Source organism: Pelophylax lessonae (genome assembly GCF_965119305.1).
Source record: "Pelophylax lessonae genome assembly, chromosome: 12".
Lineage (NCBI taxonomy): Eukaryota > Metazoa > Chordata > Amphibia > Anura > Ranidae > Pelophylax > Pelophylax lessonae.
This window is the reverse complement of record NC_138779.1, coordinates 4698033-4711025: the sequence shown is the minus strand read 5'-3', so window position 1 is coordinate 4711025 and position 12993 is coordinate 4698033. Positions and strand designations below refer to the sequence as shown.

At 46.0% G+C, this 12993-nt stretch overlaps 1 protein-coding gene across 1 annotated transcript in view; it reads right to left on the bottom strand.

Moving 5' to 3' along the window:
* The window catches only part of LOC309568384 (nephrocystin-4-like), a 350057-nt gene that overhangs the window by 279593 nt on the left and 57471 nt on the right, over window positions 1-12993 (bottom strand). The gene's annotated exons all lie outside the window — the stretch shown is intronic.

The following is a 12993-nucleotide window of genomic DNA, read 5'->3' as shown; positions in this document are numbered from 1 at the left end:
CGCAAAAAGTAAAAATCGCACAGGTGATCAAATACCACCAAAAGAAAGCTTTGTTTGTGGGAAAAAAAGGACATCAATTTCATTTGGGTACAGTGTCGCACGACCGCGCAATTGTCCGTTAAAGTAAAGCAGTAAAAAATCGCAAAAAAAGCCCTGGTCAGGAAGGGGGTAAATTTTTCCGGGGCTTAAGTGGTTAAGTACGGAAAGGTGGTATCTGTACTTTCCTAGAGTAGAATTTTTTTCTCCTACTTCCACTTTTACTTCACTACATTTTTTCAATGATTTCAATACTTCTACTCCGATATTTTTTTTTTGTGCTGCATAGTTACTAGTTACAATTATAAAAATTACCACTGCCAGAACAGTAGATGGCAGGTTTCATGAAGCTCAAAACATTGTGTATTATCAGCGCATACGAAAATAAATGCTACTGTATGTATAAATAAAAGCTGCATTTGAAATAATAAAAAACAATATGATGTTCAAACTTTTGACTTCTTTCTTTAATAACTACATAACACAGTACTTCTACTTCTACTTTCAGTACTTGAGTAGCAAAATTTAAAAAAAAAAACTACTTGCAATACTTAAGTACAAAAAATGTTGAATACTTTAGTACTTCTACTCAAGTCACTTTTTGATCGAGCACTTCCACTTCTACTCAAGTCACTTTTTGATCGAGCACTTCCACTTCTACTCAAGTATGGGTTTCGAGTACTTTATACAACTCTGGTGGCGGCAACCAGGTGAGGAGTACAAAGACAAGTGTGTCTTACCTAGAGTCAAGCATGGTGGTGGGAGTGTCATTGTCTGGGGCTGCATGAGTGATGCCGGCACTGGGGAGCTACAGATCATTGAGGGAACCATGAATGCCAACATGTACTGTGACATACTGAAGCAGAGCATGATCCCCTCCCTTCAGAGACTGGGCCGAGGGGCAGTATTCCAACATAACGACCCCAAACACCTCCAAGATGACCACTGCCTTGCTAAAGAAGCTGAGGGTAAAGGTGATGGACTGGCCAAGCATGTCTCCAGACCTAAACCCTATTGAGCATCTGTGGGACATCCTCAAACAGAAGGTGGAGGAGCGCAAGGTCTCTAACATCCACCAGCTCTGTGATGTCATCATGGAGGAGGGGAAGAGGACTCCAGTGGCTACCTGTGAAGCTCTGGTGAACTCCATGCCCAAGAGGGTTAAGGCAGTGCTGGAAAATAATGGCGGCCACACAAAATATTGACACTTTGGGTCCAATTTGGACATTTTTAACTTAGGGGTGTACTTACTTTTGTTGCCAGCAGTTTAGACATTAATGGCTGTGTGTTGAGTTATTTTGAGGGGACAGTAAATTTACACTGTTATACAAGCTGTACACTCACTACTTTACATTGTAGCAAAGTGTCATTTCTTCAGTGTTGTCACATGAAAAGATAGAATAAAATATTTACAAAAATGTGAGGGGTGTACTTAATTTGTGTGATACTGTGTGTGTGTGTATAAATATATATATACATATATATCTCAAATCAGCGGAGTCATTTACACTGTGCACTGTGTCTTTAATTGACACCAGGATGCAAACAAGTGACAGTTAATTTTGGTCAACTGAAAAAATCATTGGATCTATTTTTAGCTGAGGTCAGGGAGATCTGAAAATTGAAGACAAGCAGATAAAATCCAGTCCGAACCCCCATCTCCAGCCCCCCCTCCCCCATACACGGGGAATTCCCCAACAGTCATACATTGGGATAAACAACATGGGGGGGTTAACCCTTCATTGACATTTTATTTGTAATGCAGTGTTGAACAATTTTACTGAACAAACAGTAGTTTTGCAGCAGTGGTTAAGCAGAGTGCAAAAATTTAACTGACAACAGAAATTCGCAGCAGCGGTCAAGTGCAATCCAACTGCCGCTGAGATCGCTATAAAAGAGCGGCAGGCAGAGGGCGCTGTGTCAGTTGAGATCTGACTCTTGTAGTGAACACACCTCTGTGTGATCTGCTGAGAATTCTCATTCCATTTACAAAGCGAATATTCAGATTTCTTTCTGAGTAGCTGAGTAAATAAACTGATATTTATTTTTTTTGTCACTTTTCTCCATTCTTAGTGACAAATTTGGAAAATGAGCCTTTTTAAAGTGCTCGCTATTTTCTGCTTTCTACACCTTGTTGGTGTAGAATTTGCTCATGCCCGGCCATTGTTCACCCGCCTGGAGGCTAAAGCCGGCTCTACACTGGTGATCCCATGTGTGATCACCAAAAAATATCTCTCTGGTGCAAGCAATGTTGAGATTGAGTGGGGAAGGACTCCGGAAGGAGGCGGTCCCTACACTCCCATTATGAACCGACAGGAGCACCAAGAGAAAAGGTTTCATCTGCATCTGACCCGCTCAGATCAAGAGGATTGCTCCTTGGTCATCAGCCCGGTCCAGCAAAGTGACAGCGGAACCTACGAGGTCCTCTTCACCATAGACAACGTCCAGCATCATCCATTCAAGAAGGTCATCGTTCACGTGACTGGTAAGTGTTACAGGTTTTGGTTTATTGTTTATTCTATGGGGGTCTCTCCTGCTGTTAGGGGGGGGGGGGGGGGTCTACTGAGGACCAGGACCAGGCTGGACAGGGACAGCTCACAGGACTTGTGGACTGCTGGGTAATCTTTTAACCCTTTCCCTGCCAGTTTCCTGTCTCATACAAGGTACAACGCACATCTTATACCCAAAAATCATCAACACAGGAGACGGCTGGTCATTGCAATCTGATACATTGTATCTCACCATCACTTCTCACACTATACACCTATAGGGATTGACAATGCTGCTGTCCAAGGGTTGTTACATTGCTGCTCTATAGATACAGTGTCAGAGTGAATGTAGCCACCCTAAGGCAGGAGGTGTGTTACTGGCCAATCACTGGCTGAAAATAAAATAAAGGAATAGCCTGAAAAAGATAACTAATGCAGCCAACGCACCTAGTGATTGTAAAGCTGCATTCTATTATACTTTAGTTTGTATAACATATTGTAATGGCACGTGGATGTATCGTTATATCTCCTGTGTATCTCTCTATAAAACTTGATTTGAAAAATACACTTAACCCCCCCCCCCCCAAACTGACATATTCATGAGCACAGACGACCTATAGGATAAAATGGTGACAGTTGTTACTTTTATTTGCAAAATATTTGAACAACTGTTAAATAAAAACTCGTATTAGATTCTGTGAACTCCAACAGAATGAAGTCTCACCATCTGATATAAAAGCTGAGACTGAATCCGGTCAATAGATACCCAACCTGGCATGGCTCACAATTCTAAGCATCAATAATGATCCATAGATACCTTAAACGCTTTATAAAATCTCCTCAGATATGGAGTTCACCATAACGAACTGCGTTAAAATTGTTTCGATTTGATTCATGACCAATTGGACCAGGGTCATTTGGAGTAGATTTATAGTCATGAATGCCCCCTGGTTTGCTCAACTCTAGTGTTCATTATTCGGACATTTAAGCTAATTTTCTTTGTTTTTGTTTCATCAGATTCCACTTTGGAGGCCGCTGATACCGAGACCGTCAAGGAGCACCACGGAAACCAACATAAACCAAGTGAGACCCTATCAGTCACTGACACTGAGGACCCCAGGATGCTTCCACCAATGACTGAGACCAGTGACTATGATTCGGGAAACCTAGACAAAGACAGCGTGACCCATTCAGTCACTGGCACTGAGGGCTCCACAATGTCTCCACCAGCAAAGACGAAGAACAGGGACTACGTTTACTATGATTCAGGAAGCCTAGATGAAGACAGCGTGACCCATTCAATCACTGACACTGAGGGCTCCACAATGTCTCCACCAGCAAAGACTAAGAACAGGGACTACGTTTACTACGATTCGGGAAGTCTAGATGAAGACAGCGTGACCCATTCAGTCACTGACACTGAGGGCTCCACAATGTCTCCACCAGCAAAGACTAAGAACAGGGACTACGTTTACTACGATTCAGGAAGTCTAGATGAAGACAGCGTGACCCATTCAGTCACTGACACTGAGGGCTCCACAATGTCTCCACCAGCAAAGACGAAGAACAGGGACTACGTTTACTATGATTCAGGAAGCCTAGATGAAGACAGCGTGACCCATTCAGTCACTGACACTGAGGGCTCCACAATGTCTCCACCAGCAAAGACTAAGAACAGGGACTACGTTTACTATGATTCGGGAAGTCTAGATGAAGACAGCGTGACCCATTCAGTCACTGACAGTGAGGGCTCCACAATGTCTCCACCAGCAAAGACTAAGAACAGGGACTACGTTTACTACGATTCGGGAAGTCTAGATGAAGACAGCGTGACCCATTCAGTCACTGACACTGAGGGCTCCACAATGTCTCCACCAGCAAAGACTAAGAACAGGGACTACGTTTACTACGATTCGGGAAGTCTAGATGAAGACAGCGTGACCCATTCAGTCACTGACACTGAGGGCTCCACAATGTCTCCACCAGCAAAGACTAAGAACAGGGACTACGTTTACTACGATTCGGGAAGTCTAGATGAAGATAGCGTGACCCATTCAGTCACTGGCACTGAGGGCTCCACAATGTCTCCACCAGCAAAGACTAAGAACAGGGACTACGTTTACTACGATTGGGGAAGTCTAGATGAAGACAGCGTGACCCATTCAGTCACTGACACTGAGGGCTCCACAATGTCTCCACCAGCAAAGACGAAGAACAGGGACTACGTTTACTATGATTCGGGAAGTCTAGATGAAGACAGCGTGACCCATTCAGTCACTGACACTGAGGGCTCCACAATGTCTCCACCAGCAAAGACGAAGAACAGGGACTATGTTTACTATGATTCAGGAAGCCTAGATGAAGACAGCGTGACCCATTCAGTCACTGACACTGAGGGCTCCACAATGTCTCCACCAGCAAAGACGAAGAACAGGGACTACGTTTACTATGATTCGGGAAGTCTAGATGAAGACAGCGTGACCCATTCAGTCACTGACACTGAGGGCTCCACAATGTCTCCACCAGCAAAGACTAAGAACAGGGACTACGTTTACTATGATTTGGGAAGTCTAGATGAAAACAGCGTGACCCATTCAGTCACTGGCACTGAGGGCTCCACAATGTCTCCACCAGCAAAGACTAAGAACAGGGACTACGTTTACTACGATTCGGGAAGTCTAGATGAAGACAGCGTGACCCATTCAGTCACTGACACTGAGGGCTCCACAATGTCTCCACCAGCAAAGACTAAGAACAGGGACTACGTTTACTACGATTCGGGAAGTCTAGATGAAGACAGCGTGACCCATTCAGTCACTGGCACTGAGGGCTCCACAATGTCTCCACCAGCAAAGACTAAGAACAGGGACTACGTTTACTACGATTTGGGAAGTCTAGATGAAGACAGCGTGACCCATTCAGTCACTGACACTGAGGGCTCCACAATGTCTCCACCAGCAAAGACTAAGAACAGGGACTACGTTTACTACGATTCAGGAAGTCTAGATGAAGACAGCGTGACCCATTCAATCACTGGCACTGAGGGCTCCACAATGTCTCCACCAGCAAAGACTAAGAACAGGGACTACGTTTACTACGATTCAGGAAGTCTAGATGAAGACAGTGTGACCCATTCAGTCACTGGCACTGAGGGCTCCACAATGTCTCCACCAGCAAAGACTAAGAACAGGGACTACTTTTACTACGATTCGGGAAGCCTAGATGAAGAGAGCGTGACCCATTCAGTCACTGACACTGAGGGCTCCACAATGTCTCCACCAGCAAAGACTAAGAACAGGGACTACGTTTACTACGATTCGGGAAGCCTAGATGAAGAGAGCACGTCCCATTCAGTCACTGACACTGAAGGCTCCAGGATGCTTCCCCCAATGATTGAAACCAGGGACCATGAATTGGGAAGCCAAGATATACAGAGCACAACGCCTTCAGTCACTGGCACTGAGGGATCCACGATGTCTCCACCAATTACTGAGACCAGTGGCCATGTTTCAGTAGGCCTAGATACACATACTGCAAGCCATTCAGTCACTGACACTGAGGGCTCCACGATGTCTCCACCAGCAAAGACTACGACCAGTGACTATGTTCACTATGATTCAGAAAGCCTAGATGAAGTGAGCACGTCCCATTCAGTCACTGACACTGAAGGCTCCAGGATGCTTCCCCCAATGATTGAAACAAGGGACCATGAATTGGGAAGCCAAGATATACAGAGCACAACGCCTTCAGTCACTGCCACTGAGGGCTCCACGATGTCTCCACCAATTACTGAGACCAGTGGCCATGTTTCAGTAGGCCTAGATACACATACTGCAAGCCATTCAGTCACTGACACTGAGGGCTCTACGATGTCTCCACCAACGACGACTAAGACCAGTACCTATGATTCGGGAATCCTAGTCACTGATCCCAATAGGAAGTATTTCGCCAGGATGCTCTATCAAATTAAGGAAAATGGCCTCCTTCTATTAATAATAGCCATACTGGTTGCAATCTTTCTTCTAATCGTGACCATCGCCAGTATAGTAGGATGCTACTTTGGGTAAGTAATTGTAGATTCTTAATAGGTTTTCTTTATTTTCTACATTACACGTTTTCATGTTATCGCCCACTGTCACTGAGCCCCCACCTTCTATACTGTATTAACCTTTTCCCTGTCTGTAGGCAGGCAGTTGATCAGACCGAGGCGCTGTGTTTTCTGTGCTCATTGCCCCAGGCTTTAGCAGCACAAGCCCCTCACTTGTCATAATCAGATTGAACACATCTCTATCATTTCTTCTATGGGGGAGAGGTGAAAAAACTGAGGCTGCTGGTAAAAGTAACAAATGGGGTGATGGCGAGTGACTATTTGTTTTCTATCAAACACAGATTTAGGTGAAGTCAGCTATTTATTCTGTACATTTCTGCTTGTGTATGGACATATTCTTATACCATTTCTTTCTTTATTCCTACAGAATTCAGTACTGCAAGGACAGACCAAAAATAACGGACAGGAAAATGAGCGTGGAACTTCTACTCGCAGCGCTGGAAGAAGGATTTGCAGCAGCGAAAATACGTGCAGCCACGAAAAGACACCCAGAACAAGAAGATGAGATAGAACTTTCGGAAGTAGTTGTAGTAACACCCTCCTCGGGGTCTGTTATCACCCCCTAAAGACCAGACAATTGTGAAGCAACCGCGGGCGGTTGCAAAGCGGCCCATACATTTAAATGGGTTGCGTTGGGGGGCGGTACTGCCCGCCGAGCATGATAGGGGGCTATAAATTTAACTGCAGCCAAGAATCAAAGCATCGTGGTGGCAGCACATGTACAGCCTCTGCAGGAACAGGGGAGTGGTTGAGGGACAGTCAAAATGCAGCTCAACCACTGGGTTTTACTCCCCCACACCCCCCTTTTAAAAGTGCAAGTGGGTCCAATCACACCACATGCAGTGGGACCGTCCACCGACACCTAAATCTGGGTCACAGAAGTGCAGAAATAAATGCACTCCTCTGACCCACAGGAGATGTGCGGCCAAATGAGATTTACCATGCTTCTCCTTTGCAAAGACCCTAAAATTATGGGAATGCAAAACATGGACAGGCTATAGTAGTATATAGACAGGCTAGGATAGTATAAAGGCAGGCTAGGATAGTATAGGGGCAGGGAAGGGTAATATATAGACAGGCTAGGGTAGTATATAGACAAGCTAGGGTAGTATATAGATAGGCTAGGGAAGTATATAGATAGGCTAGGGTAGTATGACAAGGTGTAGGCTAGGGTAGTATATAGACAGGCTAGGATAGTATAAAGGCAGGCTAGGATAGTATATGGACAGGCTAGGATAGTATATGGACAGGATAGGGTAGTATATAGACAGGCTAGGGCAGTATATGGACAGGCTAGGGTAGAATTTGGACAGGCTAGGGCAGTATATGGATAGGCTAGGGTAGTATAGGGCAGGCTAGTGTAGTATATAGACAGATATGTGTAGTATAGGAGCAGGCTAGAGTAGTATATAGAAAGGCCAGGGTAGTATATGGACAGGCTATGGTAGTATATGGGCAGGCTAGGGTAGTATATGGACAGACTGGGGTAGTATATGAGCAGGCTAGGGTAGTATATGGACAGGCTATAATATAAATGGGTACTAGTATTTATAGGTAAAGTTGATCCAGGGAATATCCGATTGCCTCTCGGGGGATCAGGAAGGAATTTTTTTCCCAGCTGTAGCAAATTGGATCAGGCTTTGCTGGGGTTTTTCGCCTTCCTCTGGACCAACTGTGGGTATAGGATTGTGTATATGGGATTGTATGGTTTTGTTTTCTTTACTGTTTTTTATTGGTTGAGCCAGATGGACTGGAGCACAGCAGGTCTGAACCATACCAGGTCACATGCCCTCATCATGGAGGGGGCTTTGGGGCAGGGGGGCTCTGCCCCCCAAAACACCTTGTCGCCATGTTGATGGGGACAAGGGCCTCTTCTCCACAACCATAGCCTGTAGTTATGGGGGTCTACAGAGGGTTGTAGGGAAGAGCCCCTTGTCCCCATCAACATAAGGACAAGGTGCTTTGGGGGGAGGAGGGCAGAGCCTCCCCTGCTCCAAATCACGCCCTCTATGTTGAAGGCATGCAGCCTGGTAGGGTTATAGACTTTCCTGACCGGCTGTGTTGCATGCTCAGTCTTGTATGGATTTTGGGAGAGGGGACCCACACACCATTTCAATTTTGACATCAGGGTTTCCCTCTAATTCCATACCAGACCCGAAGGGGCACTATTCCTCCCACTGACTCCAATGAGGGGGTACGCACTATTCTTCTCACTGACACCAATGATGAGGCACCATTCCTCTCAATGACACCAATGATGCTACACTATTCATCCCACTGACACCAATGATGGGGCACTATTCATCCCACTGTCACCAATGACGGGGCACTATTCCTTCCACTAACACCATAGAAGGGGTACTATTCCTCCCACTGACACCAATGATGGGGCACTATTCCTCCCACTGATACCAATGATGGGACACTATTCCATGGACTGATACCAATGACGGAACACTATTGCTGGGAGGAATAGTGCCCCAATATTGGTGTCAGTAGGAAGAATTGCACCCCATCGTTGGTGTCAATGGGAGAAATGATGCCCCATTATTGGTATCAGTGGGAGGAAAAGCGCCCCATCATTGGTGTCAATGGGAGGAATAGTGCCCCATTGTTGGTGCCATTAGAGGAAAAGCGCCCCATCATTGGTATAGTGGAAGGAACTGAGCCCCATCATTGGTGTCAGTGGGAGGAACAGTGCCCCATCATTGATATCAGTGGGGGGAATAGTGCCCCACAATTTGTGTTATTGGGTGGAATAGTGCCCGTATCATTGGTGACAGTTGGTGTAATAGTGCCCCAATGGCTGGATAAAAGTAAGCAATGGGCCGCAGTTTGGAGACCACTGTTCTAGAGCAGTGTTTCTCAACTCCGGTCCTCAAGGCACACTAACAGGCCAGATTTTAAGTATTACCTTGGGGAGATGCAGACTAGAATACTGCAATCACTGAGCAGCAAATTAAATCACCTGTGATGTATTTCAGTTTTCTTGCAAACCTTGCCTGTTAGTGTGCCCTGAGGCCCGGAGTTGAGAAACACTGTTCTAGAGTAAAGAGTGTGCCCAGACCAACAATCAGGAGGTTTTGGTTTCCCTGTGGTAAATAGACAGCCAAAAAAAGAAAAAAAAAAAAAAAAAAAAAAAAAGGGGATGTAGCTCAGTGGCAGAGCACATGCGTTGCACGTGTGAGGCCCCAGGTTCAATTCCTGGCATCTCCAAGTCTACCTTCAAGAAGAAATAGATTGGCCCATTGGTGGCTCTTATATGACCAAAGAAAAATCTTCCTTTTAGAGCAGAGTTTCTCAACCAGGGTTCCTCCAGAGGTTGCTGGGGGGGTCCTTGAGCAATGAACAATTTCTGCCTCTCAGACAAGTTCCCACTGACACCATTCATTGTTTTAGCTATCTGTAGGGGATAATTCTTCCCAATAACCACAAGTGTAAGGAATATTCTTCCCACTGACCGTCATGTTTCATATATTGCAGAGATAGCATTTTTAGTAGGGGTTCCCTGAAACCGGAAATGTATTTCAAGGGTTCCTCTGTGTTGAAAAGGTTGAGAAAGATTGTTTTAGAGACAAGTGAATGAGACATTGGGAGATAATTTACTTAAACTGGAGAGTGCAGAATCTGGTGCAGCTCTTCAGAGAAACCAATCAGCTTCCAGCTTTGATGGTCAAAGCTTATTTGAACAAGTTGAAGTTAGAAGCGGATTGGCTACCATGCAGAGCCGCACCAGATTATAAGTCCTCCAGTTTTAGCAAACCTTCCCTATTGTTTGTACGAACCTTCAATGTTCCAAGCACAGCCATAGTGCACACATGGGGAGACATTACTGCCGAGTGAGACACCTACACCATAATAACTAACGCTGGGATGACATTGACCTAATAACCACTTGCCGCCCATAGGCCGTCATATGACATCCTGGAATTTGAGTGAAGATATCTGGATGATGGGTGCAGCTGCAGGTATCATCCAGATATCTTTGTTTTTTCAGACCGCGATTCCCTCTAATGTAAAAGCCATAATAGCGGCTGTTTAGCAGCTTGATTGCTTTTAAAGATTGCAACAAGGATCTGCCTGCTTGCAGTTTTCTAAGTGTTAGACGTTTGGTTTAGTTGCCCTAAAAGTGAAGTAATGTTGGGGAAAAAACAAAAACAAACGATTCTGGTATAACCAATTATATTTGGCATATACATTAATAGTTTGTATGACTGAGGACATGGCAGGGGCGTGTGCATTGTCTAACTACATTGTGCTGGAAGGTGTCCTACTTTCTTATCTCCACAAGTTGGGAGGTATGGTGTAGGTTTAAACATTTTCATGGGGGTTCCTGAGATCTGAAAACTGTTTCAAGAGTCCCCCCCACTATGGTAAAAGGGTTGAGGAACACTGGTTCCAGGTGGTAAAAGGGTTGAGAAAGGCTGGTCCCCCCCCCATGGTAAAAAGGGTGAGGAACACTGGTTCCAGGTGGTAAAAGGGTTGAGAAAGGCTGGTCCCCCCCCCCCCCATGGTAAAAAGGGTGAGGAACACTGGTTCCAGGTGGTAAAAGGGTTGAGAAAGGCTGGTTCCCCCCCCCCCATGGTAAAAAGATTGAGGAACACTGGTTCCAGGTGGTAAAAGGGTTGAGAAAGGCTGGTTCAATGTCATATTCAGTTTGGGATAACCTTCTATTATGCTTTGGGTTGGGGACAGTGGCGGCTGGTGGCGCAAACAGAAAAATGTAATAGGCATTGCTTTGCGGCAAAAAACACTGTAAAGAATTGCGTGACTTTGAGGTCACAAAAGTGAAAAAGGGGCCTTCAGTAATTAAGGTATAGCGTGCCCCCTTTCAATGAAGAGAGACCAGCGGGGCCCCCCCGCAGCGACACCAGCAGCGGCGCATGATCAGAAATCCCCCTGGCCAGGGTAGATACCTCCGACACCCTGTGCAAGGCAGAGTGGGATGCAAACGCTAGGTCTATCCGGGACAGGGACCGATGAGACGCCGAGTGACAGGTGAACGCACGGGACGTAGGATGGAAGTGACGCCAGACATCTGTCAGCGAAAAAGCCTCCGCCCATTGGGCCAGACGAGGGGTCCCAGAAGCGGAAGAATGCAGCCTGTCCCACTCTGGGCGCATCACTAAATTAAAATAACCCAGTAGAAGAACATCATCCACCCCATAGCGCAGGGCCACCTCCATGACCTGAGTGAGGAGGGGGACCTCCGCAGGAGGAGGAAGATACAGCCCCACCACCACCAAAGGAACCCCTGCAATAAGAGCGTTAAGAATCACATAACGACCCTGGGGGTCAGTGCACAGATCCAACAACGTAAAAGGTAGCGATTTATGAATCAGGACACCGACACCCCTGGCATAACACGGAATGATAGTGCGTCCCAACCCAGGCCCTTCTCAGACCCAAAACCTTAGATCCTAAAAGATGGGTTTCCTGCAGTATACATATTTGGGGGGAAACCTTACGTAAGTAGTTGAAAACAAGGGACCGTTTCACAGCCGTACCAAGACCCCGAACATTCCAGGAGATGTCAGACATCATAGAGTAAGGGAGATAAAAGCAGGGTGACAGATAGAAAGAAGGCAGGAAGGGAACCGAGACAAGCAGTGCAGGAAAGGAATAGCAAAAGAGACTCAGGGCCGGAGAAACACATGAGAGCCATCAACCAACATAAATGTGTCAAAACCATAGAAAAAAGGAACCTGTAAAAGGAACAAAAGTAGTTAGCAAAAACCCAAAAAACCAACCAGAGGTCCAACGGGACCTCCATCAGGCCAAAATCAGCCAAAAGCCCCTTCCCCCCACCCCGCGAACCCTTCAAAACACAGGGCCGCCTGAATCCCAAACCAATGGCCCGAGGGCAGAAAAAAACAGTTAGGAGGAACATGGTTAGCCGGACTGCCTTAGAGAATCCTGGAGCCCCGGGATCCCAGGTGGAGCAGCAGGTCCGGAGTTCCTGAGACAGTCTATCCCACGTGGAGATGCCAACCGACAATAATCGTCAGAGTTCAGCAGAAGTTCACCTGGACAAGCCAGGGGCACATACCTAAAGTAAAAGGAGCACCAATAAAAAAAGGAGGGAAAGAAAAAACGAAAATCCATGGATAGGGGTAGTAAAGCAGAAGAAAATTGTATCCACAGCTGTACAGCAAACAGGCGACTGCATCTTCGTGGTCAGTCCCTTGCCCACAATCTTCAAGGAGGGTAACAGCCCAACCTCGCAACAGGTGAGTATCCACAGTGAACCAGGGACATCTAATAAGGGTGACAACAACAGTTACCTGTTCACAACAGCGGGGGACACCCAGGATCCAGAGACATCACAGCCGCACGAAACAGGTAAAAAAAAATGTTGAG